General features: G+C 46.0%; 19 non-coding genes and 5 pseudogenes across 19 annotated transcripts; all 24 read right to left on the reverse strand.

The window, feature by feature from the left end:
• Nucleotides 1-466: 466 nt before the first annotated feature.
• Nucleotides 467-630, reverse strand: LOC133017063 (U1 spliceosomal RNA). The gene has a single exon (XR_009682406.1). It is a non-coding gene; the product is annotated as a U1 spliceosomal RNA (small nuclear RNA).
• Nucleotides 631-1,210: 580 nt separating this feature from the next.
• LOC133017280 (U1 spliceosomal RNA) lies at nt 1,211-1,358 on the reverse strand (annotated as a pseudogene).
• A 580-nt stretch (nt 1,359-1,938) lies between these two features.
• Nucleotides 1,939-2,102, reverse strand: LOC133017271 (U1 spliceosomal RNA). Its single transcript, XR_009682601.1, has one exon. It is a non-coding gene; the product is annotated as a U1 spliceosomal RNA (small nuclear RNA).
• A 1,569-nt stretch (nt 2,103-3,671) lies between these two features.
• On the reverse strand, nt 3,672-3,819 carry LOC133017281 (U1 spliceosomal RNA; annotated as a pseudogene).
• Nucleotides 3,820-4,399: 580 nt separating this feature from the next.
• Nucleotides 4,400-4,563, reverse strand: LOC133017284 (U1 spliceosomal RNA). The gene has a single exon (XR_009682608.1). It is a non-coding gene; the product is annotated as a U1 spliceosomal RNA (small nuclear RNA).
• A 1,569-nt stretch (nt 4,564-6,132) lies between these two features.
• Nucleotides 6,133-6,296, reverse strand: LOC133017131 (U1 spliceosomal RNA). Its single transcript, XR_009682470.1, has one exon. It is a non-coding gene; the product is annotated as a U1 spliceosomal RNA (small nuclear RNA).
• Nucleotides 6,297-6,876: 580 nt separating this feature from the next.
• LOC133017282 (U1 spliceosomal RNA) lies at nt 6,877-7,024 on the reverse strand (annotated as a pseudogene).
• A 580-nt stretch (nt 7,025-7,604) lies between these two features.
• Nucleotides 7,605-7,768, reverse strand: LOC133017220 (U1 spliceosomal RNA). The gene has a single exon (XR_009682553.1). It is a non-coding gene; the product is annotated as a U1 spliceosomal RNA (small nuclear RNA).
• Nucleotides 7,769-8,348: 580 nt separating this feature from the next.
• On the reverse strand, nt 8,349-8,512 carry LOC133017142 (U1 spliceosomal RNA). The gene has a single exon (XR_009682479.1). It is a non-coding gene; the product is annotated as a U1 spliceosomal RNA (small nuclear RNA).
• Nucleotides 8,513-9,092: 580 nt separating this feature from the next.
• Nucleotides 9,093-9,256, reverse strand: LOC133017064 (U1 spliceosomal RNA). The gene has a single exon (XR_009682407.1). It is a non-coding gene; the product is annotated as a U1 spliceosomal RNA (small nuclear RNA).
• Nucleotides 9,257-9,836: 580 nt separating this feature from the next.
• Nucleotides 9,837-9,984, reverse strand: LOC133017283 (U1 spliceosomal RNA; annotated as a pseudogene).
• A 580-nt stretch (nt 9,985-10,564) lies between these two features.
• On the reverse strand, nt 10,565-10,728 carry LOC133017297 (U1 spliceosomal RNA). The gene has a single exon (XR_009682616.1). It is a non-coding gene; the product is annotated as a U1 spliceosomal RNA (small nuclear RNA).
• Nucleotides 10,729-12,297: 1,569 nt separating this feature from the next.
• On the reverse strand, nt 12,298-12,461 carry LOC133017132 (U1 spliceosomal RNA). The gene has a single exon (XR_009682471.1). It is a non-coding gene; the product is annotated as a U1 spliceosomal RNA (small nuclear RNA).
• Nucleotides 12,462-13,041: 580 nt separating this feature from the next.
• On the reverse strand, nt 13,042-13,189 carry LOC133017285 (U1 spliceosomal RNA; annotated as a pseudogene).
• Nucleotides 13,190-13,769: 580 nt separating this feature from the next.
• Nucleotides 13,770-13,933, reverse strand: LOC133017221 (U1 spliceosomal RNA). The gene has a single exon (XR_009682554.1). It is a non-coding gene; the product is annotated as a U1 spliceosomal RNA (small nuclear RNA).
• A 580-nt stretch (nt 13,934-14,513) lies between these two features.
• LOC133017153 (U1 spliceosomal RNA) lies at nt 14,514-14,677 on the reverse strand. The gene has a single exon (XR_009682490.1). It is a non-coding gene; the product is annotated as a U1 spliceosomal RNA (small nuclear RNA).
• A 580-nt stretch (nt 14,678-15,257) lies between these two features.
• Nucleotides 15,258-15,421, reverse strand: LOC133017208 (U1 spliceosomal RNA). The gene has a single exon (XR_009682542.1). It is a non-coding gene; the product is annotated as a U1 spliceosomal RNA (small nuclear RNA).
• Nucleotides 15,422-16,001: 580 nt separating this feature from the next.
• Nucleotides 16,002-16,165, reverse strand: LOC133017104 (U1 spliceosomal RNA). The gene has a single exon (XR_009682444.1). It is a non-coding gene; the product is annotated as a U1 spliceosomal RNA (small nuclear RNA).
• Nucleotides 16,166-17,742: 1,577 nt separating this feature from the next.
• Nucleotides 17,743-17,906, reverse strand: LOC133017215 (U1 spliceosomal RNA). Its single transcript, XR_009682548.1, has one exon. It is a non-coding gene; the product is annotated as a U1 spliceosomal RNA (small nuclear RNA).
• Nucleotides 17,907-19,482: 1,576 nt separating this feature from the next.
• On the reverse strand, nt 19,483-19,646 carry LOC133017134 (U1 spliceosomal RNA). Its single transcript, XR_009682472.1, has one exon. It is a non-coding gene; the product is annotated as a U1 spliceosomal RNA (small nuclear RNA).
• A 580-nt stretch (nt 19,647-20,226) lies between these two features.
• Nucleotides 20,227-20,390, reverse strand: LOC133017105 (U1 spliceosomal RNA). Its single transcript, XR_009682445.1, has one exon. It is a non-coding gene; the product is annotated as a U1 spliceosomal RNA (small nuclear RNA).
• Nucleotides 20,391-21,967: 1,577 nt separating this feature from the next.
• LOC133017274 (U1 spliceosomal RNA) lies at nt 21,968-22,127 on the reverse strand. The gene has a single exon (XR_009682604.1). It is a non-coding gene; the product is annotated as a U1 spliceosomal RNA (small nuclear RNA).
• A 580-nt stretch (nt 22,128-22,707) lies between these two features.
• Nucleotides 22,708-22,871, reverse strand: LOC133017107 (U1 spliceosomal RNA). The gene has a single exon (XR_009682447.1). It is a non-coding gene; the product is annotated as a U1 spliceosomal RNA (small nuclear RNA).
• Nucleotides 22,872-24,448: 1,577 nt separating this feature from the next.
• Nucleotides 24,449-24,612, reverse strand: LOC133017216 (U1 spliceosomal RNA). Its single transcript, XR_009682549.1, has one exon. It is a non-coding gene; the product is annotated as a U1 spliceosomal RNA (small nuclear RNA).
• Nucleotides 24,613-25,841: the final 1,229 nt, after the last annotated feature.

Below are 25,841 nucleotides of genomic sequence, written 5' to 3' on the forward strand. Positions count from 1 at the left end.
TTGGTAAAGGACTTGTTGAAGTGAAGCAAACACTTGTGTGAAATGAGTGAAGCAAACACTTGTGTGAAATGACATTGAATTACTTTATCACTGTTCTGGTCTCCAGCCCTTTTGTTCCCCTTGCAAAACAGAGTAAGCCTCGATGAAAAGCAGCCAGGTAAGCCCTGGCCGTCTCTGATAAATCACCACAAAGCCCAAAGACATAACAACTTTGTCTCAGAGACAACACAAACTGCTATAAATTGGCAAAAATCAGCAAACAGGCAGTACAAGAATTTCTAGCAAACATTACTTATCAAAACAGCACACTTGGAACAGGAGTGACCCCGTCTATTTGCTGTTAAATTATACTTCTACCACAATCAGTGGCATTAGTGAGTGCATTGTGTTGGAAAAAACATGCACTACAACCAAACCTATAAAATAGGCCCAGTGTCAGGCTCTTATTGCAATTGAACATGATGATCAGGGGAGAGCGCGGACGCAGTCCCCCACTACCACAAATTATGCAGTCGAGATTCCCACATTTGGGGAATTCGCACGGGTCAGCAAAACCGAAGTGCAATGGCTGAGCCTCGCCCTGGGTGAACCACCTTCATGATCATGGTATCTCCCCTGCCAGGTAAGTATGAGTTGGAAGCATTGGAGACAGGCTCTTGTTTCTCAGACACAGTTGTTTGGCTCACAGTGCCTCCCATGCATATTCACACAATCCAAAGGCCTTCAGTATCACATCATCCCCTTTTGGTAAAGGACTTGTTGAAGTGAAGCAAACACTTGTGTGAAATGAGTGAAGCAAACACTTGTGTGAAATGACATTGAATTACTTTATCACTGTTCTGGTCTCCAGCCCTTTTGTTCCCCTTGCAAAACAGAGTAAGCCTCGATGAAAAGCAGCCAGGTAAGCCCTGGCCGTCTCTGATAAATCACCACAAAGCCCAAAGACATAACAACTTTGTCTCAGAGACAACACAAACTGCTATAAATTGGCAAAAATCAGCATACAGGCAGTACAAGAATTTCTAGCAAACATTACTTATCAAAACAGCACACTTGGAACAGGAGTGACCCCGTCTATTTGCTGTTAAATTATACTTCTACCACAATCAGTGGCATTAGTGAGTGCATTGTGTTGGAAAAAACATGCACTACAACCAAACCTATAAAATAGGCCCAGTGTCAGGCTCTTATTGCAATTGAACATGATGATCAGGGGAGAGCGCGGACGCAGTCCCCCACTACCACAAATTATGCAGTCGAGATTCCCACATTTGGGGAATTCGCACGGGTCAGCAAAACCGAAGTGCACTGGGTGAACCACCTTCATGATCATGGTATCTCCCCTGCCAGGTAAGTATGAGTTGGAAGCATTGGAGACAGGCCCTTGTTTCTCAGACACAGTTGTTTGGCTCACGGTGCCTCCCATGCATATTCACACAATCCAAAGGCCTTCAGTATCACATCATCCCCTTTTGGTAAAGGACTTGTTGAAGTGAAGCAAACACTTGTGTGAAATGAGTGAAGCAAACACTTGTGTGAAATGACATTGAATTACTTTATCACTGTTCTGGTCTCCAGCCCTTTTGTTCCCCTTGCAAAACAGAGTAAGCCTCGATGAAAAGCAGCCAGGTAAGCCCTGGCCGTCTCTGATAAATCACCACAAAGCCCAAAGACATAACAACTTTGTCTCAGAGACAACACAAACTGCTATAAATTGGCAAAAATCAGCATACAGGCAGTACAAGAATTTCTAGCAAACATTACTTATCAAAACAGCACACTTGGAACAGGAGTGACCCCGTCTATTTGCTGTTAAATTATACTTCTACCACAATCAGTGGCATTAGTGAGTGCATTGTGTTGGAAAAAACATGCACTACAACCAAACCTATAAAATAGGCCCAGTGTCAGGCTCTTATTGCAATTGAACATGATGATCAGGGGAGAGCGCGGACGCAGTCCCCCACTACCACAAATTATGCAGTCGAGATTCCCACATTTGGGGAATTCGCACGGGTCAGCACAACCGAAGTGCAATGGCTGAGCCTCGCCTTGGGTGAACCACCTTCATGATCATGGTATCTCCCCTGCCAGGTAAGTATGAGTTGGATGCATTGGAGACAGGCTCTTGTTTCTCAGACACAGTTGCTTGGCTCACGGTGCCTCCCATGCATATTCACACAATCCAAAGGCCTTCAGTATCACATCATCCCCTTTTGGTAAAGGACTTGTTGAAGTGAAGCAAACACTTGTGTGAAATGAGTGAAGCAAACACTTGTGTGAAATGACATTGAATTACTTTATCAATGTTCTGGTCTCCAGCCCTTTTGTTCCCCTTGCAAAACAGAGTAAAGGCTCTTATATACTACTACGTGTCAGTTTCTCGGAGAGGTCTCAGCGGGGGGAGAAGAGTCTTTTTGATTTTTACTAATCCGACCACTGTACGTAGAAAAAAATTCACCGCCAAACCCATAGGTGGCGCAACGGAAGACGAGCTCAGAGAAGCCTACCCCATTTGGGAAGAAGAAGTCCACGTGTCTCTGTTTACATCTGTTAGCTTGCGTCCCACACACTGAACCATGGCAACTAACAGAACTAAATAAAGTGACACCCAGCGGGTCAAGATGCTGATGTTATCGTTTCTTAGCGCAGCGGTTCCCCGGTCTTGTTTCCGAACTGTGTTGCTGATTCCACAGCTTGAATCTGCTTGAGGCTACACAGAGCTAGCTAGCTCCCCTCCCAGCTAGCTTCAACCTCAGCTTCCACACACAGTCAGCAGGGACTCCCGACACTAACTACTACCCAGTGTTTGCTTCTAACCTGGCGGTATTATAGAAACAGTGTCATGATAGAAGTGAAATTAAAGTCGTGACGGCGGGGTTATGCACTGTTACCACCGCAGTTAGTATGGTTGCTAGCCCAGCACGCTAGCGCCGTTTTGAAAGCTCGTTCTAACCGTCTGTGACCGTGCACACATGTCATCAGTGCTCGAACGAGCCACCGTCAGCCGGACAACTCCCCTGGCTTAACACACACGTCACATTAATCGTAGAATCGTAGTTGCGTATGTGTTTATTGTGAATCAGGAAGTTAGAGGTCTGGAAATGACGTCGAACAGAAATGACGTCGTACGGAAATGACGACAAACGGAAATGATGTCGTTCGCGGACCAATCACAGCCAAGAGCTGTCAGCGGGCTCTCCGACACAACACGGAGAAGTTAGAAAAATCAGACGTGTACGAAAAGCTGTCCGAAGCGCTCGGAGAGGGCGTTTCACGACGGATAGGGTGGTCTTATCTATCCGTTTTACAAAATACGCTCAAGCATAAATTGGCCTTAAGCCTCGATGAAAAGCAGCCAGGTAAGCCCTGGCCGTCTCTGATAAATCACCACAAAGCCCAAAGACATAACAACTTTGTCTCAGAGACAACACAAACTGCTATAAATTGGCAAAAATCAGCATACAGGCAGTACAAGAATTTCTAGCAAACATTACTTATCAAAACAGCACACTTGGAACAGGAGTGACCCCGTCTATTTGCTGTTAAATTATACTTCTACCACAATCAGTGGCATTAGTGAGTGCATTGTGTTGGAAAAAACATGCACTACAACCAAACCTATAAAATAGGCCCAGTGTCAGGCTCTTATTGCAATTGAACATGATGATCAGGGGAGAGCGCGGACGCAGTCCCCCACTACCACAAATTATGCAGTCGAGATTCCCACATTTGGGGAATTCGCACGGGTCAGCAAAACCGAAGTGCACTGGGTGAACCACCTTCATGATCATGGTATCTCCCCTGCCAGGTAAGTATGAGTTGGAAGCATTGGAGACAGGCCCTTGTTTCTCAGACACAGTTGTTTGGCTCACGGTGCCTCCCATGCATATTCACACAATCCAAAGGCCTTCAGTATCACATCATCCCCTTTTGGTAAAGGACTTGTTGAAGTGAAGCAAACACTTGTGTGAAATGAGTGAAGCAAACACTTGTGTGAAATGACATTGAATTACTTTATCACTGTTCTGGTCTCCAGCCCTTTTGTTCCCCTTGCAAAACAGAGTAAGCCTCGATGAAAAGCAGCCAGGTAAGCCCTGGCCGTCTCTGATAAATCACCACAAAGCCCAAAGACATAACAACTTTGTCTCAGAGACAACACAAACTGCTATAAATTGGCAAAAATCAGCATACAGGCAGTACAAGAATTTCTAGCAAACATTACTTATCAAAACAGCACACTTGGAACAGGAGTGACCCCGTCTATTTGCTGTTAAATTATACTTCTACCACAATCAGTGGCATTAGTGAGTGCATTGTGTTGGAAAAAACATGCACTACAACCAAACCTATAAAATAGGCCCAGTGTCAGGCTCTTATTGCAATTGAACATGATGATCAGGGGAGAGCGCGGACGCAGTCCCCCACTACCACAAATTATGCAGTCGAGATTCCCACATTTGGGGAATTCGCACGGGTCAGCACAACCGAAGTGCAATGGCTGAGCCTCGCCTTGGGTGAACCACCTTCATGATCATGGTATCTCCCCTGCCAGGTAAGTATGAGTTGGAGGCATTGGAGACAGGCTCTTGTTTCTCAGACACAGTTGCTTGGCTCACGGTGCCTCCCATGCATATTCACACAATCCAAAGGCCTTCAGTATCACATCATCCCCTTTTGGTAAAGGACTTGTTGAAGTGAAGCAAACACTTGTGTGAAATGAGTGAAGCAAACACTTGTGTGAAATGACATTGAATTACTTTATCAATGTTCTGGTCTCCAGCCCTTTTGTTCCCCTTGCAAAACAGAGTAAAGGCTCTTATATACTACTACGTGTCAGTTTCTCGGAGAGGTCTCAGCGGGGGGAGAAGAGTCTTTTTGATTTTTACTAATCCGACCACTGTACGTAGAAAAAAATTCACCGCCAAACCCATAGGTGGCGCAACGGAAGACGAGCTCAGAGAAGCCTACCCCATTTGGGAAGAAGAAGTCCACGTGTCTCTGTTTACATCTGTTAGCTTGCGTCCCACACACTGAACCATGGCAACTAACAGAACTAAATAAAGTGACACCCAGCGGGTCAAGATGCTGATGTTATCGTTTCTTAGCGCAGCGGTTCCCCGGTCTTGTTTCCGAACTGTGTTGCTGATTCCACAGCTTGAATCTGCTTGAGGCTACACAGAGCTAGCTAGCTCCCCTCCCAGCTAGCTTCAACCTCAGCTTCCACACACAGTCAGCAGGGACTCCCGACACTAACTACTACCCAGTGTTTGCTTCTAACCTGGCGGTATTATAGAAACAGTGTCATGATAGAAGTGAAATTAAAGTCGTGACGGCGGGGTTATGCACTGTTACCACCGCAGTTAGTATGGTTGCTAGCCCAGCACGCTAGCGCCGTTTTGAAAGCTCGTTCTAACCGTCTGTGACCGTGCACACATGTCATCAGTGCTCGAACGAGCCACCGTCAGCCGGACAACTCCCCTGGCTTAACACACACGTCACATTAATCGTAGAATCGTAGTTGCGTATGTGTTTATTGTGAATCAGGAAGTTAGAGGTCTGGAAATGACGTCGAACAGAAATGACGTCGTACGGAAATGACGACAAACGGAAATGATGTCGTTCGCGGACCAATCACAGCCAAGAGCTGTCAGCGGGCTCTCCGACACAACACGGAGAAGTTAGAAAAATCAGACGTGTACGAAAAGCTGTCCGAAGCGCTCGGAGAGGGCGTTTCACGACGGATAGGGTGGTCTTATCTATCCGTTTTACAAAATACGCTCAAGCATAAATTGGCCTTAAGCCTCGATGAAAAGCAGCCAGGTAAGCCCTGGCCGTCTCTGATAAATCACCACAAAGCCCAAAGACATAACAACTTTGTCTCAGAGACAACACAAACTGCTATAAATTGGCAAAAATCAGCATACAGGCAGTACAAGAATTTCTAGCAAACATTACTTATCAAAACAGCACACTTGGAACAGGAGTGACCCCGTCTATTTGCTGTTAAATTATACTTCTACCACAATCAGTGGCATTAGTGAGTGCATTGTGTTGGAAAAAACATGCACTACAACCAAACCTATAAAATAGGCCCAGTGTCAGGCTCTTATTGCAATTGAACATGATGATCAGGGGAGAGCGCGGACGCAGTCCCCCACTACCACAAATTATGCAGTCGAGATTCCCACATTTGGGGAATTCGCACGGGTCAGCACAACCGAAGTGCAATGGCTGAGCCTCGCACTGGGTGAACCACCTTCATGATCATGGTATCTCCCCTGCCAGGTAAGTATGAGTTGGAAGCATTGGAGACAGGCTCTTGTTTCTCAGACACAGTTGTTTGGCTCACAGTGCCTCCCATGCATATTCACACAATCCAAAGGCCTTCAGTATCACATCATCCCCTTTTGGTAAAGGACTTGTTGAAGTGAAGCAAACACTTGTGTGAAATGAGTGAAGCAAACACTTGTGTGAAATGACATTGAATTACTTTATCACTGTTCTGGTCTCCAGCCCTTTTGTTCCCCTTGCAAAACAGAGTAAGCCTCGATGAAAAGCAGCCAGGTAAGCCCTGGCCGTCTCTGATAAATCACCACAAAGCCCAAAGACATAACAACTTTGTCTCAGAGACAACACAAACTGCTATAAATTGGCAAAAATCAGCATACAGGCAGTACAAGAATTTCTAGCAAACATTACTTATCAAAACAGCACACCTGGAACAGGAGTGACCCCGTCTATTTGCTGTTAAATTATACTTCTACCACAATCAGTGGCATTAGTGAGTGCATTGTGTTGGAAAAAACATGCACTACAACCAAACCTATAAAATAGGCCCAGTGTCAGGCTCTTATTGCAATTGAACATGATGATCAGGGGAGAGCGCGGACGCAGTCCCCCACTACCACAAATTATGCAGTCGAGATTCCCACATTTGGGGAATTCGCACGGGTCAGCAAAACCGAAGTGCACTGGGTGAACCACCTTCATGATCATGGTATCTCCCCTGCCAGGTAAGTATGAGTTGGAAGCATTGGAGACAGGCCCTTGTTTCTCAGACACAGTTGTTTGGCTCACGGTGCCTCCCATGCATATTCACACAATCCAAAGGCCTTCAGTATCACATCATCCCCTTTTGGTAAAGGACTTGTTGAAGTGAAGCAAACACTTGTGTGAAATGAGTGAAGCAAACACTTGTGTGAAATGACATTGAATTACTTTATCACTGTTCTGGTCTCCAGCCCTTTTGTTCCCCTTGCAAAACAGAGTAAGCCTCGATGAAAAGCAGCCAGGTAAGCCCTGGCCGTCTCTGATAAATCACCACAAAGCCCAAAGACATAACAACTTTGTCTCAGAGACAACACAAACTGCTATAAATTGGCAAAAATCAGCATACAGGCAGTACAAGAATTTCTAGCAAACATTACTTATCAAAACAGCACACTTGGAACAGGAGTGACCCCGTCTATTTGCTGTTAAATTATACTTCTACCACAATCAGTGGCATTAGTGAGTGCATTGTGTTGGAAAAAACATGCACTACAACCAAACCTATAAAATAGGCCCAGTGTCAGGCTCTTATTGCAATTGAACATGATGATCAGGAGTGAGCGCGGACGCAGTCCCCCACTACCACAAATTATGCAGTCGAGATTCCCACATTTGGGGAATTCGCACGGGTCAGCACAACCGAAGTGCAATGGCTGAGCCTCGCCCTGGGTGAACCACCTTCATGATCATGGTATCTCCCCTGCCAGGTAAGAATGAGTTGGAAGCATTGGAGACAAGCTCTTGTTTCTCAGACACAGTTGTTTGGCTCACGGTGCCTCCCATGCATATTCACACAATCCAAAGGCCTTCAGTATCACATCATCCCCTTTTGGTAAAGGACTTGTTGAAGTTAAGCAAACACTTGTGTGAAATGAGTGGAGCAAACACTTGTGTGAAATGACATTGAATTACTTTATCAATGTTCTGGTCTCCAGCCCTTTTGTTCCCCTTGCAAAACAGAGTAAGCCTCGATGAAAAGCAGCCAGGTAAGCCCTGGCCGTCTCTGATAAATCACCACAAAGCCCAAAGACATAACAACTTTGTCTCAGAGACAACACAAACTGCTATAAATTGGCAAAAATCAGCATACAGGCAGTACAAGAATTTCTAGCAAACATTACTTATCAAAACAGCACACTTGGAACAGGAGTGACCCCGTCTATTTGCTGTTAAATTATACTTCTACCACAATCAGTGGCATTAGTGAGTGCATTGTGTTGGAAAAAACATGCACTACAACCAAACCTATAAAATAGGCCCAGTGTCAGGCTCTTATTGCATTTGAACATGATGATCAGGGGAGAGCGCGAACGCAGTCCCCCACTACCACAAATTTTGCAGTCGAGATTCCCACATTTGGGGAATTCGCACGGGTCAGCACAACCGAAGTGCAATGGCTGAGCCTCGCCCTGGGTGAACCACCTTCATGATCATGGTATCTCCCCTGCCAGGTAAGTATGAGTTGGAGGCATTGGAGACAAGCTCTTGTTTCTCAGACACAGTTGTTTGGCTCACGGTGCCTCCCATGCATATTCACACAATCCAAAGGCCTTCAGTATCACATCATCCCCTTTTGGTAAAGGACTTGTTGAAGTGAAGCAAACACTTGTGTGAAATGAGTGAAGCAAACACTTGTGTGAAATGACATTGAATTACTTTATCACTGTTCTGGTCTCCAGCCCTTTTGTTCCCCTTGCAAAACAGAGTAAGCCTCGATGAAAAGCAGCCAGGTAAGCCCTGGCCGTCTCTGATAAATCACCACAAAGTCCAAAGACATAACAACTTTGTCTCAGAGACAACACAAACTGCAATAAAATGGCAAAAATCAGCATACAGGCAGTACAAGAATTTCTAGCAAACATTACTTATCAAAACAGCACACTTGGAACAGGAGTGACCCCGTCTATTTGCTGTTAAATTATACTTCTACCACAATCAGTGGCATTAGTGAGTGCATTGTGTTGGAAAAAACATGCACTACAACCAAACCTATAAAATAGGCCCAGTGTCAGGCTCTTATTGCAATTGAACATGATGATCAGGGGAGAGCGCGGACGCAGTCCCCCACTACCACAAATTATGCAGTCGAGATTCCCACATTTGGGGAATTCGCACGGGTCAGCAAAACCGAAGTGCAATGGCTGAGCCTCGCCCTGGGTGAACCACCTTCATGATCATGGTATCTCCCCTGCCAGGTAAGTATGAGTTGGAAGCATTGGAGACAGGCTCTTGTTTCTCAGACACAGTTGTTTGGCTCACAGTGCCTCCCATGCATATTCACACAATCCAAAGGCCTTCAGTATCACATCATCCCCTTTTGGTAAAGGACTTGTTGAAGTGAAGCAAACACTTGTGTGAAATGAGTGAAGCAAACACTTGTGTGAAATGACATTGAATTACTTTATCACTGTTCTGGTCTCCAGCCCTTTTGTTCCCCTTGCAAAACAGAGTAAGCCTCGATGAAAAGCAGCCAGGTAAGCCCTGGCCGTCTCTGATAAATCACCACAAAGCCCAAAGACATAACAACTTTGTCTCAGAGACAACACAAACTGCTATAAATTGGCAAAAATCAGCATACAGGCAGTACAAGAATTTCTAGCAAACATTACTTATCAAAACAGCACACTTGGAACAGGAGTGACCCCGTCTATTTGCTGTTAAATTATACTTCTACCACAATCAGTGGCATTAGTGAGTGCATTGTGTTGGAAAAAACATGCACTACAACCAAACCTATAAAATAGGCCCAGTGTCAGGCTCTTATTGCAATTGAACATGATGATCAGGGGAGAGCGCGGACGCAGTCCCCCACTACCACAAATTATGCAGTCGAGATTCCCACATTTGGGGAATTCGCACGGGTCAGCAAAACCGAAGTGCACTGGGTGAACCACCTTCATGATCATGGTATCTCCCCTGCCAGGTAAGTATGAGTTGGAAGCATTGGAGACAGGCCCTTGTTTCTCAGACACAGTTGTTTGGCTCACGGTGCCTCCCATGCATATTCACACAATCCAAAGGCCTTCAGTATCACATCATCCCCTTTTGGTAAAGGACTTGTTGAAGTGAAGCAAACACTTGTGTGAAATGAGTGAAGCAAACACTTGTGTGAAATGACATTGAATTACTTTATCACTGTTCTGGTCTCCAGCCCTTTTGTTCCCCTTGCAAAACAGAGTAAGCCTCGATGAAAAGCAGCCAGGTAAGCCCTGGCCGTCTCTGATAAATCACCACAAAGCCCAAAGACATAACAACTTTGTCTCAGAGACAACACAAACTGCTATAAATTGGCAAAAATCAGCATACAGGCAGTACAAGAATTTCTAGCAAACATTACTTATCAAAACAGCACACTTGGAACAGGAGTGACCCCGTCTATTTGCTGTTAAATTATACTTCTACCACAATCAGTGGCATTAGTGAGTGCATTGTGTTGGAAAAAACATGCACTACAACCAAACCTATAAAATAGGCCCAGTGTCAGGCTCTTATTGCAATTGAACATGATGATCAGGGGAGAGCGCGGACGCAGTCCCCCACTACCACAAATTATGCAGTCGAGATTCCCACATTTGGGGAATTCGCACGGGTCAGCACAACCGAAGTGCAATGGCTGAGCCTCGCCTTGGGTGAACCACCTTCATGATCATGGTATCTCCCCTGCCAGGTAAGTATGAGTTGGAGGCATTGGAGACAGGCTCTTGTTTCTCAGACACAGTTGCTTGGCTCACGGTGCCTCCCATGCATATTCACACAATCCAAAGGCCTTCAGTATCACATCATCCCCTTTTGGTAAAGGACTTGTTGAAGTGAAGCAAACACTTGTGTGAAATGAGTGAAGCAAACACTTGTGTGAAATGACATTGAATTACTTTATCAATGTTCTGGTCTCCAGCCCTTTTGTTCCCCTTGCAAAACAGAGTAAAGGCTCTTATATACTACTACGTGTCAGTTTCTCGGAGAGGTCTCAGCGGGGGGAGAAGAGTCTTTTTGATTTTTACTAATCCGACCACTGTACGTAGAAAAAAATTCACCGCCAAACCCATAGGTGGCGCAACGGAAGACGAGCTCAGAGAAGCCTACCCCATTTGGGAAGAAGAAGTCCACGTGTCTCTGTTTACATCTGTTAGCTTGCGTCCCACACACTGAACCATGGCAACTAACAGAACTAAATAAAGTGACACCCAGCGGGTCAAGATGCTGATGTTATCGTTTCTTAGCGCAGCGGTTCCCCGGTCTTGTTTCCGAACTGTGTTGCTGATTCCACAGCTTGAATCTGCTTGAGGCTACACAGAGCTAGCTAGCTCCCCTCCCAGCTAGCTTCAACCTCAGCTTCCACACACAGTCAGCAGGGACTCCCGACACTAACTACTACCCAGTGTTTGCTTCTAACCTGGCGGTATTATAGAAACAGTGTCATGATAGAAGTGAAATTAAAGTCGTGACGGCGGGGTTATGCACTGTTACCACCGCAGTTAGTATGGTTGCTAGCCCAGCACGCTAGCGCCGTTTTGAAAGCTCGTTCTAACCGTCTGTGACCGTGCACACATGTCATCAGTGCTCGAACGAGCCACCGTCAGCCGGACAACTCCCCTGGCTTAACACACACGTCACATTAATCGTAGAATCGTAGTTGCGTATGTGTTTATTGTGAATCAGGAAGTTAGAGGTCTGGAAATGACGTCGAACAGAAATGACGTCGTACGGAAATGACGACAAACGGAAATGATGTCGTTCGCGGACCAATCACAGCCAAGAGCTGTCAGCGGGCTCTCCGACACAACACGGAGAAGTTAGAAAAATCAGACGTGTACGAAAAGCTGTCCGAAGCGCTCGGAGAGGGCGTTTCACGACGGATAGGGTGGTCTTATCTATCCGTTTTACAAAATACGCTCAAGCATAAATTGGCCTTAAGCCTCGATGAAAAGCAGCCAGGTAAGCCCTGGCCGTCTCTGATAAATCACCACAAAGCCCAAAGACATAACAACTTTGTCTCAGAGACAACACAAACTGCTATAAATTGGCAAAAATCAGCATACAGGCAGTACAAGAATTTCTAGCAAACATTACTTATCAAAACAGCACACTTGGAACAGGAGTGACCCCGTCTATTTGCTGTTAAATTATACTTCTACCACAATCAGTGGCATTAGTGAGTGCATTGTGTTGGAAAAAACATGCACTACAACCAAACCTATAAAATAGGCCCAGTGTCAGGCTCTTATTGCAATTGAACATGATGATCAGGGGAGAGCGCGGACGCAGTCCCCCACTACCACAAATTATGCAGTCGAGATTCCCACATTTGGGGAATTCGCACGGGTCAGCACAACCGAAGTGCAATGGCTGAGCCTCGCACTGGGTGAACCACCTTCATGATCATGGTATCTCCCCTGCCAGGTAAGTATGAGTTGGAAGCATTGGAGACAGGCTCTTGTTTCTCAGACACAGTTGTTTGGCTCACAGTGCCTCCCATGCATATTCACACAATCCAAAGGCCTTCAGTATCACATCATCCCCTTTTGGTAAAGGACTTGTTGAAGTGAAGCAAACACTTGTGTGAAATGAGTGAAGCAAACACTTGTGTGAAATGACATTGAATTACTTTATCACTGTTCTGGTCTCCAGCCCTTTTGTTCCCCTTGCAAAACAGAGTAAGCCTCGATGAAAAGCAGCCAGGTAAGCCCTGGCCGTCTCTGATAAATCACCACAAAGCCCAAAGACATAACAACTTTGTCTCAGAGACAACACAAACTGCTATAAATTGGCAAAAATCAGCATACAGGCAGTACAAGAATTTCTAGCAAACATTACTTATCAAAACAGCACACCTGGAACAGGAGTGACCCCGTCTATTTGCTGTTAAATTATACTTCTACCACAATCAGTGGCATTAGTGAGTGCATTGTGTTGGAAAAAACATGCACTACAACCAAACCTATAAAATAGGCCCAGTGTCAGGCTCTTATTGCAATTGAACATGATGATCAGGGGAGAGCGCGGACGCAGTCCCCCACTACCACAAATTATGCAGTCGAGATTCCCACATTTGGGGAATTCGCACGGGTCAGCAAAACCGAAGTGCACTGGGTGAACCACCTTCATGATCATGGTATCTCCCCTGCCAGGTAAGTATGAGTTGGAAGCATTGGAGACAGGCCCTTGTTTCTCAGACACAGTTGTTTGGCTCACGGTGCCTCCCATGCATATTCACACAATCCAAAGGCCTTCAGTATCACATCATCCCCTTTTGGTAAAGGACTTGTTGAAGTGAAGCAAACACTTGTGTGAAATGAGTGAAGCAAACACTTGTGTGAAATGACATTGAATTACTTTATCACTGTTCTGGTCTCCAGCCCTTTTGTTCCCCTTGCAAAACAGAGTAAGCCTCGATGAAAAGCAGCCAGGTAAGCCCTGGCCGTCTCTGATAAATCACCACAAAGCCCAAAGACATAACAACTTTGTCTCAGAGACAACACAAACTGCTATAAATTGGCAAAAATCAGCATACAGGCAGTACAAGAATTTCTAGCAAACATTACTTATCAAAACAGCACACTTGGAACAGGAGTGACCCCGTCTATTTGCTGTTAAATTATACTTCTACCACAATCAGTGGCATTAGTGAGTGCATTGTGTTGGAAAAAACATGCACTACAACCAAACCTATAAAATAGGCCCAGTGTCAGGCTCTTATTGCAATTGAACATGATGATCAGGAGTGAGCGCGGACGCAGTCCCCCACTACCACAAATTATGCAGTCGAGATTCCCACATTTGGGGAATTCGCACGGGTCAGCACAACCGAAGTGCAATGGCTGAGCCTCGCCCTGGGTGAACCACCTTCATGATCATGGTATCTCCCCTGCCAGGTAAGAATGAGTTGGAAGCATTGGAGACAAGCTCTTGTTTCTCAGACACAGTTGTTTGGCTCACGGTGCCTCCCATGCATATTCACACAATCCAAAGGCCTTCAGTATCACATCATCCCCTTTTGGTAAAGGACTTGTTGAAGTTAAGCAAACACTTGTGTGAAATGAGTGGAGCAAACACTTGTGTGAAATGACATTGAATTACTTTATCAATGTTCTGGTCTCCAGCCCTTTTGTTCCCCTTGCAAAACAGAGTAAGCCTCGATGAAAAGCAGCCAGGTAAGCCCTGGCCGTCTCTGATAAATCACCACAAAGCCCAAAGACATAACAACTTTGTCTCAGAGACAACACAAACTGCTATAAATTGGCAAAAATCAGCATACAGGCAGTACAAGAATTTCTAGCAAACATTACTTATCAAAACAGCACACTTGGAACAGGAGTGACCCCGTCTATTTGCTGTTAAATTATACTTCTACCACAATCAGTGGCATTAGTGAGTGCATTGTGTTGGAAAAAACATGCACTACAACCAAACCTATAAAATAGGCCCAGTGTCAGGCTCTTATTGCATTTGAACATGATGATCAGGGGAGAGCGCGAACGCAGTCCCCCACTACCACAAATTTTGCAGTCGAGATTCCCACATTTGGGGAATTCGCACGGGTCAGCACAACCGAAGTGCAATGGCTGAGCCTCGCCCTGGGTGAACCACCTTCATGATCATGGTATCTCCCCTGCCAGGTAAGTATGAGTTGGAGGCATTGGAGACAAGCTCTTGTTTCTCAGACACAGTTGTTTGGCTCACGGTGCCTCCCATGCATATTCACACAATCCAAAGGCCTTCAGTATCACATCATCCCCTTTTGGTAAAGGACTTGTTGAAGTGAAGCAAACACTTGTGTGAAATGAGTGAAGCAAACACTTGTGTGAAATGACATTGAATTACTTTATCACTGTTCTGGTCTCCAGCCCTTTTGTTCCCCTTGCAAAACAGAGTAAGCCTCGATGAAAAGCAGCCAGGTAAGCCCTGGCCGTCTCTGATAAATCACCACAAAGTCCAAAGACATAACAACTTTGTCTCAGAGACAACACAAACTGCAATAAAATGGCAAAAATCAGCATACAGGCAGTACAAGAATTTCTAGCAAACATTACTTATCAAAACAGCACACTTGGAACAGGAGTGACCCCGTCTATTTGCTGTTAAATTATACTTCTACCACAATCAGTGGCATTAGTGAGTGCATTGTGTTGGAAAAAACATGCACTACAACCAAACCTATAAAATAGGCCCAGTGTCAGGCTCTTATTGCAATTGAACATAATGATCAGGGGAGAGCGCGGACGCAGTCCCCCACTACCACAAATTATGCAGTCGAGATTCCCACATTTGGGGAATTCGCACGGGTCAGCACAACCGAAGTGCAATCGCTGGACCTCGCCCTGGGTGAACCACCTTCATGATCATGGTATCTCCCCTGCCAGGTAAGTATGAGTTGGAGGCATTGGAGACAGGCTCTTGTTTCTCAGACACAGTTGCTTGGCTCACGGTGCCTCCCATGCATATTCACACAATCCAAAGGCCTTCAGTATCACATCATCCCCTTTTGGTAAAGGACTTGTTGAAGTGAAGCAAACACTTGTGTGAAATGAGTGGAGCAAACACTTGTGTGAAATGACATTGAATTACTTTATCACTGTTCTGGTCTCCAGCCCTTTTGTTCCCCTTGCAAAACAGAGTAAGCCTCGATGAAAAGCAGCCAGGTAAGCCCTGGCCGTCTCTGATAAATCACCACAAAGCCCAAAGACATAACAACTTTGTCTCAGAGACAACACAAACTGCAATAAAATGGCAAAAATCAGCATACAGGCAGTACAAGAATTTCTAGCAAACATTACTTATCAAAACAGCACACTTGGAACAGGAGTGACCCCGTCTATTTGCTGTTAAATTATACTTCTACCACAATCAGTGGCATTAGTGAGTGCATTGTGTTGGAAAAAACATGCACAACAACCAAACCTATAAAATAGGCCCAGTGTCAGGCTCTTATTGCAATTGAACATGATGATCAGGGGAGAGCGCGGACGCAGTCCCCCACTACCACAAATTATGCAGTCGAGAGTCCCACATTTGGGGAATTCGCACGGGTCAGCAAAACCGAAGTGCAATGGCTGAGCCTCGCCTTGGGTGAACCACCTTCATGATCATGGTATCTCCCCTGCCAGGTAAGTATGAGTTGGAGGCATTGGAGACAGGCTCTTGTTTCTCAGACACAGTTGCTTGGCTCACGGTGCCTCCCATGCATATTCACACAATCCAAAGGCCTTCAGTATCACATCATCCCCTTTTGGTAAAGGACTTGTTGAAGTGAAGCAAACACTTGTGTGAAATGAGTGAAGCAAACACTTGTGTGAAATGACATTGAATTACTTTATCAATGTTCTGGTCTCCAGCCCTTTTGTTCCCCTTGCAAAACAGAGTAAAGGCTCTTATATACTACTACGTGTCCGTTTCTCGGAGAGGTCTCAGCAGGGGGAGAAGAGTCTTTTTGATTTTTACTAATCCGACCACTGTACGTAGAAAAAAATTCACCGCCAAACCCATAGGTGGCGCAACGGAAGACGAGCTCAGAGAAGCCTACCCCATTTGGGAAGAAGAAGTCCACGTGTCTCTGTTTACATCTGTTAGCTTGCGTCCCACACACTGAACCATGGCAACTAACAGAACTAAATAAAGTGACACCCAGCGGGTCAAGATGCTGATGTTATCGTTTCTTAGCGCAGCGGTTCCCCGGTCTTGTTTCCGAACTGTGTTGCTGATTCCACAGCTTGAATCTGCTTGAGGCTACACAGAGCTAGCTAGCTCCCCTCCCAGCTAGCTTCAACCTCAGCTTCCACACACAGTCAGCAGGGACTCCCGACACTAACTACTACCCAGTGTTTGCTTCTAACCTGGCGGTATTATAGAAACAGTGTCATGATAGAAGTGGAATTAAAGTCGTGACGGCGGGGTTATGCACTGTTACCACCGCAGTTAGCACGGTTGCTAGCCCGCTAGCCTAGCACGCTAGCGCCGTTTTGAAAGCTTGTTCTAACCATCTGTGACCGTGCACACATGTCATCAGTGCTCGAACGAGCCACCGTCAGCCGGACAACTCCCCTGGCTTAACACACACGTCACATTAATCGTAGAATCGTAGTTGCGTATGTGTTTATTGTGAATCAGGAAGTTACAGGTCCGGAAATGACGTCGAACAGAAATGACGTCGTACAGAAATGACGACATACGGAAATGATGTTGTTCGCGGACCAATCACAGCCAAGAGCTGTCAGCGGGCTCTCCGACACAACACGGAGAAGTTAGAAAAATCCGACGTGTACGAAAAGCTGTCCGAAGCGCTCGGAGAGGGCGTTCCACGACGGATAGGGCGGTCTTATCTATCCGTTTTACAAAATACGCTCAAGCATAAATTGGGCTTAAGCCTCGATGAAAAGCAGCCAGGTAAGCCCTGGCCGTCTCTGATAAATCACCACAAAGCCCAAAGACATAACAACTTTGTCTCAGAGACAACACAAACTGCAATAAATTAGCAAAAATCAGCATACAGGCAGTACAAGAATTTCTAGCAAACATTACTTATCAAAACAGCACACTTGGAACAGGAGTGACCCCGTCTATTTGCTGTTAAATTATACATCTACCACAATCAGTGGCATTAGTGAGTGCATTGTGTTGGAAAAAACATGCACTACAACCAAACCTATAAAATAGGCCCAGTGTCAGGCTCTTATTGCAATTGAACATGATGATCAGGGGAGAGCGCGGACGCAGTCCCCCACTACCACAAATTATGCAGTCGAGATTCCCACATTTGGGGAAGTCGCACGGGTCAGCACAACTGAAGTGCAATGGCTGAGCCTCGCCCTGGGTGAACCACCTTCATGATCATGGTATCTCCCCTGCCAGGTAAGTATGAGTTGGAAGCATAGGAGACAGGCTCTTGTTTCTCAGACACAGTTGTTTGGCTCACGGTGCCTCCCATGCATATTCACACAATCCAAAGGCCTTCAGTATCACATCATCCCCTTTTGGTAAAGGACTTGTTGAAGTGAAGCAAACACTTGTGTGAAATGAGTGAAGCAAACACTTGTGTGAAATGACATTGAATTACTTTATCAATGTTCTGGTCTCCAGCCCTTTTGTTCCCCTTGCAAAAAAGAGTAAAGGCTCTTATATACTACTACGTGTCCGTTTCTCGGAGAGGTCTCAGCGGAGGGAGAAGAGTCTTTTTGATTTTTACTAATCCGACCACTGTACGTAGAAAAAAATTCACCGCCAAACCCATAGGTGGCGCAACGGAAGACGAGCTCAGAGAAGCCTACCCCATTTGGGAAGAAGAAGTCCACGTGTCTCTGTTTACATCTGTTAGCTTGCGTCCCACACACTGAACCATGGCAACTAACAGAACTAAATAAAGTGACACCCAGCGGGTCAAGATGCTGATGTTATCGTTTCTTAGCGCAGCGGTTCCCCGGTCTTGTTTCCGAACTGTGTTGCTGATTCCACAGCTTGAATCTGCTTGAGGCTACACAGAGCTAGCTAGCTCCCCTCCCAGCTAGCTTCAACCTCAGCTTCCACACACAGTCAGCAGGGACTCCCGACACTAACTACTACCCAGTGTTTGCTTCTAACCTGGCGGTATTATAGAAACAGTGTCATGATAGAAGTGGAATTAAAGTCGTGACGGCGGGGTTATGCACTGTTACCACCGCAGTTAGCACGGTTGCTAGCCCGCTAGCCTAGCACGCTAGCGCCGTTTTGAAAGCTTGTTTTAACCATCTGTGACCGTGCACACATGTCATCAGTGCTCGAACGAGCCACCGTCAGCCGGACAACTCCCCTGGCTTAACACACACGTCACATTAATCGTAGAATCGTAGTTGCTTATGTGTTTATTGTGAATCAGGAAGTTACAGGTCGGAAATGACGTCGAACAGAAATGACGTCGTACGGAAATGACGACATACGGAAATGATGTTGTTCGCGGACCAATCACAGCCAAGAGCTGTCAGCGGGCTCTCCGACACAACACGGAGAAGTTAGAAAAATCCGACGTGTACGAAAAGCTGTCCGAAGCGCTCGGAGAGGGCGTTCCACGACGGATAGGGCGGTCTTATCTATCCGTTTTACAAAATACGCTCAAGCATAAATTGGGCTTAAGCCTCGATGAAAAGCAGCCAGGTAAGCCCTGGCCGTCTCTGATAAATCACCACAAAGCCCAAAGACATAACAACTTTGTCTCAGAGACAACACAAACTGCTATAAATTGGCAAAAATCAGCAAACAGGCAGTACAAGAATTTCTAGCAAACATTACTTATCAAAACAGCACACTTGGAACAGGAGTGACCCCGTCTATTTGCTGTTAAATTATACTTCTACCACAATCAGTGGCATTAGTGAGTGCATTGTGTTGGAAAAAACATGCACTACAACCAAACCTATAAAATAGGCCCAGTGTCAGGCTCTTATTGCAATTGAACATGATGATCAGGGGAGAGCGCGGACGCAGTCCCCCACTACCACAAATTATGCAGTCGAGATTCCCACATTTGGGGAATTCGCACGGGTCAGCACAACCGAAGTGCAATGGCTGAGCCTCGCACTGGGTGAACCACCTTCATGATCATGGTATCTCCCCTGCCAGGTAAGTATGAGTTGGAACCATTGGAGACAGGCTCTTGTTTCTCAGACACAGTTGTTTGGCTCACGGTGCCTCCCATGCATATTCACACAATCCAAAGGCCTTCAGTATCACATCATCCCCTTTTGGTAAAGGACTTGTTGAAGTGAAGCAAACACTTGTGTGAAATGAGTGAAGCAAACACTTGTGTGAAATGACATTGAATTACTTTATCACTGTTCTGGTCTCCAGCCCTTTTGTTCCCCTTGCAAAACAGAGTAAGCCTCGATGAAAAGCAGCCAGGTAAGCCCTGGCCGTCTCTGATAAATCACCACAAAGCCCAAAGACATAACAACTTTGTCTCAGAGACAACACAAACTGCTATAAATTGGCAAAAATCAGCAAACAGGCAGTACAAGAATTTCTAGCAAACATTACTTATCAAAACAGCACACTTGGAACAGGAGTGACCCCGTCTATTTGCTGTTAAATTATACTTCTACCACAATCAGTGGCATTAGTGAGTGCATTGTGTTGGAAAAAACATGCACTACAACCAAACCTATAAAATAGGCCCAGTGTCAGGCTCTTATTGCAATTGAACATGATGATCAGGGGAGAGCGCGGACGCAGTCCCCCACTACCACAAATTATGCAGTCGAGAGTCCCACATTTGGGGAATTCGCACGGGTCAGCAAAACCGAAGTGCAATGGCTGAGCCTCGCCTTGGGTGAACCACCTTCATGATCATGGTATCTCCCCTGCCAGGTAAGTATGAGTTGGAGGCATTGGAGACAGGCTCTTGTTTCTCAGACACAGTTGCTTGGCTCACGGTGCCTCCCATGCATATTCACACAATCCAAAGGCCTTCAGTATCACATCATCCCCTTTTGGTAAAGGACTTGTTGAAGTGAAGCAAACACTTGTGTGAAATGAGTGAAGCAAACACTTGTGTGAAATGACATTGAATTACTTTATCAATGTTCTGGTCTCCAGCCCTTTTGTTCCCCTTGCAAAACAGAGTAAAGGCTCTTATATACTACTACGTGTCCGTTTCTCGGAGAGGTCTCAGCAGGGGGAGAAGAGTCTTTTTGATTTTTACTAATCCGACCACTGTACGTAGAAAAAAATTCACCGCCAAACCCATAGGTGGCGCAACGGAAGACGAGCTCAGAGAAGCCTACCCCATTTGGGAAGAAGAAGTCCACGTGTCTCTGTTTACATCTGTTAGCTTGCGTCCCACACACTGAACCATGGCAACTAACAGAACTAAATAAAGTGACACCCAGCGGGTCAAGATGCTGATGTTATCGTTTCTTAGCGCAGCGGTTCCCCGGTCTTGTTTCCGAACTGTGTTGCTGATTCCACAGCTTGAATCTGCTTGAGGCTACACAGAGCTAGCTAGCTCCCCTCCCAGCTAGCTTCAACCTCAGCTTCCACACACAGTCAGCAGGGACTCCCGACACTAACTACTACCCAGTGTTTGCTTCTAACCTGGCGGTATTATAGAAACAGTGTCATGATAGAAGTGGAATTAAAGTCGTGACGGCGGGGTTATGCACTGTTACCACCGCAGTTAGCACGGTTGCTAGCCCGCTAGCCTAGCACGCTAGCGCCGTTTTGAAAGCTTGTTCTAACCATCTGTGACCGTGCACACATGTCATCAGTGCTCGAACGAGCCACCGTCAGCCGGACAACTCCCCTGGCTTAACACACACGTCACATTAATCGTAGAATCGTAGTTGCGTATGTGTTTATTGTGAATCAGGAAGTTACAGGTCCGGAAATGACGTCGAACAGAAATGACGTCGTACAGAAATGACGACATACGGAAATGATGTTGTTCGCGGACCAATCACAGCCAAGAGCTGTCAGCGGGCTCTCCGACACAACACGGAGAAGTTAGAAAAATCCGACGTGTACGAAAAGCTGTCCGAAGCGCTCGGAGAGGGCGTTCCACGACGGATAGGGCGGTCTTATCTATCCGTTTTACAAAATACGCTCAAGCATAAATTGGGCTTAAGCCTCGATGAAAACCAGCCAGGTAAGCCCTGGCCGTCTCTGATAAATCACCACAAAGCCCAAAGACATAACAACTTTGTCTCAGAGACAACACAAACTGCAATAAATTAGCAAAAATCAGCATACAGGCAGTACAAGAATTTCTAGCAAACATTACTTATCAAAACAGCACACTTGGAACAGGAGTGACCCCGTCTATTTGCTGTTAAATTATACATCTACCACAATCAGTGGCATTAGTGAGTGCATTGTGTTGGAAAAAACATGCACTACAACCAAACCTATAAAATAGGCCCAGTGTCAGGCTCTTATTGCAATTGAACATGATGGTCTGGGGCGCGGACTCAGTCCCCCACTACCACAAATTATGCAGTCGAGATTCCCACATTTGGGGAATTCGCACGGGTCAGCACAACCGAAGTGCAATCGCTGGACCTCGCCCTGGGTGAACCACCTTCATGATCATGGTATCTCCCCTGCCAGGTAAGTATGAGTGGGAGGCATTGGAGACAGGCTCTTGTTTCTCAGACACAGTTGCTTGGCTCACGGTGCCTCCCATGCATATTCACACAATCCAAAGGCCTTCAGTATCACATCATCCCCTTTTGGTAAAGGACTTGTTGAAGTGAAGCAAACACTTGTGTGAAATGAGTGGAGCAAACACTTGTGTGAAATGACATTGAATTACTTTATCACTGTTCTGGTCTCCAGCCCTTTTGTTCCCCTTGCAAAACAGAGTAAGCCTCGATGAAAAGCAGCCAGGTAAGCCCTGGCCGTCTCTGATAAATCACCACAAAGCCCAAAGACATAACAACTTTGTCTCAGAGACAACACAAACTGCAATAAAATGGCAAAAATCAGCATACAGGCAGTACAAGAATTTCTAGCAAACATTACTTATCAAAACAGCACACTTGGAACAGGAGTGACCCCGTCTATTTGCTGTTAAATTATACTTCTACCACAATCAGTGGCATTAGTGAGTGCATTGTGTTGGAAAAAACATGCACAACAACCAAACCTATAAAATAGGCCCAGTGTCAGGCTCTTATTGCAATTGAACATGATGATCAGGGGAGAGCGCGGACGCAGTCCCCCACTACCACAAATTATGCAGTCGAGAGTCCCACATTTGGGGAATTCGCACGGGTCAGCAAAACCGAAGTGCAATGGCTGAGCCTCGCCTTGGGTGAACCACCTTCATGATCATGGTATCTCCCCTGCCAGGTAAGTATGAGTTGGAGGCATTGGAGACAGGCTCTTGTTTCTCAGACACAGTTGCTTGGCTCACGGTGCCTCCCATGCATATTCACACAATCCAAAGGCCTTCAGTATCACATCATCCCCTTTTGGTAAAGGACTTGTTGAAGTGAAGCAAACACTTGTGTGAAATGAGTGAAGCAAACACTTGTGTGAAATGACATTGAATTACTTTATCAATGTTCTGGTCTCCAGCCCTTTTGTTCCCCTTGCAAAACAGAGTAAAGGCTCTTATATACTACTACGTGTCCGTTTCTCGGAGAGGTCTCAGCAGGGGGAGAAGAGTCTTTTTGATTTTTACTAATCCGACCACTGTACGTAGAAAAAAATTCACCGCCAAACCCATAGGTGGCGCAACGGAAGACGAGCTCAGAGAAGCCTACCCCATTTGGGAAGAAGAAGTCCACGTGTCTCTGTTTACATCTGTTAGCTTGCGTCCCACACACTGAACCATGGCAACTAACAGAACTAAATAAAGTGACACCCAGCGGGTCAAGATGCTGATGTTATCGTTTCTTAGCGCAGCGGTTCCCCGGTCTTGTTTCCGAACTGTGTTGCTGATTCCACAGCTTGAATCTGCTTGAGGCTACACAGAGCTAGCTAGCTCCCCTCCCAGCTAGCTTCAACCTCAGCTTCCACACACAGTCAGCAGGGACTCCCGACACTAACTACTACCCAGTGTTTGCTTCTAACCTGGCGGTATTATAGAAACAGTGTCATGATAGAAGTGGAATTAAAGTCGTGACGGCGGGGTTATGCACTGTTACCACCGCAGTTAGCACGGTTGCTAGCCCGCTAGCCTAGCACGCTAGCGCCGTTTTGAAAGCTTGTTCTAACCATCTGTGACCGTGCACACATGTCATCAGTGCTCGAACGAGCCACCGTCAGCCGGACAACTCCCCTGGCTTAACACACACGTCACATTAATCGTAGAATCGTAGTTGCGTATGTGTTTATTGTGAATCAGGAAGTTACAGGTCCGGAAATGACGTCGAACAGAAATGACGTCGTACAGAAATGACGACATACGGAAATGATGTTGTTCGCGGACCAATCACAGCCAAGAGCTGTCAGCGGGCTCTCCGACACAACACGGAGAAGTTAGAAAAATCCGACGTGTACGAAAAGCTGTCCGAAGCGCTCGGAGAGGGCGTTCCACGACGGATAGGGCGGTCTTATCTATCCGTTTTACAAAATACGCTCAAGCATAAATTGGGCTTAAGCCTCGATGAAAAGCAGCCAGGTAAGCCCTGGCCGTCTCTGATAAATCACCACAAAGCCCAAAGACATAACAACTTTGTCTCAGAGACAACACAAACTGCAATAAATTAGCAAAAATCAGCATACAGGCAGTACAAGAATTTCTAGCAAACATTACTTATCAAAACAGCACACTTGGAACAGGAGTGACCCCGTCTATTTGCTGTTAAATTATACATCTACCACAATCAGTGGCATTAGTGAGTGCATTGTGTTGGAAAAAACATGCACTACAACCAAACCTATAAAATAGGCCCAGTGTCAGGCTCTTATTGCAATTGAACATGATGATCAGGGGAGAGCGCGGACGCAGTCCCCCACTACCACAAATTATGCAGTCGAGATTCCCACATTTGGGGAAGTCGCACGGGTCAGCACAACTGAAGTGCAATGGCTGAGCCTCGCCCTGGGTGAACCACCTTCATGATCATGGTATCTCCCCTGCCAGGTAAGTATGAGTTGGAAGCATAGGAGACAGGCTCTTGTTTCTCAGACACAGTTGTTTGGCTCACGGTGCCTCCCATGCATATTCACACAATCCAAAGGCCTTCAGTATCACATCATCCCCTTTTGGTAAAGGACTTGTTGAAGTGAAGCAAACACTTGTGTGAAATGAGTGAAGCAAACACTTGTGTGAAATGACATTGAATTACTTTATCAATGTTCTGGTCTCCAGCCCTTTTGTTCCCCTTGCAAAAAAGAGTAAAGGCTCTTATATACTACTACGTGTCCGTTTCTCGGAGAGGTCTCAGCGGAGGGAGAAGAGTCTTTTTGATTTTTACTAATCCGACCACTGTACGTAGAAAAAAATTCACCGCCAAACCCATAGGTGGCGCAACGGAAGACGAGCTCAGAGAAGCCTACCCCATTTGGGAAGAAGAAGTCCACGTGTCTCTGTTTACATCTGTTAGCTTGCGTCCCACACACTGAACCATGGCAACTAACAGAACTAAATAAAGTGACACCCAGCGGGTCAAGATGCTGATGTTATCGTTTCTTAGCGCAGCGGTTCCCCGGTCTTGTTTCCGAACTGTGTTGCTGATTCCACAGCTTGAATCTGCTTGAGGCTACACAGAGCTAGCTAGCTCCCCTCCCAGCTAGCTTCAACCTCAGCTTCCACACACAGTCAGCAGGGACTCCCGACACTAACTACTACCCAGTGTTTGCTTCTAACCTGGCGGTATTATAGAAACAGTGTCATGATAGAAGTGGAATTAAAGTCGTGACGGCGGGGTTATGCACTGTTACCACCGCAGTTAGCACGGTTGCTAGCCCGCTAGCCTAGCACGCTAGCGCCGTTTTGAAAGCTTGTTTTAACCATCTGTGACCGTGCACACATGTCATCAGTGCTCGAACGAGCCACCGTCAGCCGGACAACTCCCCTGGCTTAACACACACGTCACATTAATCGTAGAATCGTAGTTGCTTATGTGTTTATTGTGAATCAGGAAGTTACAGGTCGGAAATGACGTCGAACAGAAATGACGTCGTACGGAAATGACGACATACGGAAATGATGTTGTTCGCGGACCAATCACAGCCAAGAGCTGTCAGCGGGCTCTCCGACACAACACGGAGAAGTTAGAAAAATCCGACGTGTACGAAAAGCTGTCCGAAGCGCTCGGAGAGGGCGTTCCACGACGGATAGGGCGGTCTTATCTATCCGTTTTACAAAATACGCTCAA

Source organism: Limanda limanda, chromosome 12 (genome assembly GCF_963576545.1).
Source record: "Limanda limanda chromosome 12, fLimLim1.1, whole genome shotgun sequence".
Taxonomy (NCBI): Eukaryota; Metazoa; Chordata; class Actinopteri; order Pleuronectiformes; family Pleuronectidae; genus Limanda; species Limanda limanda.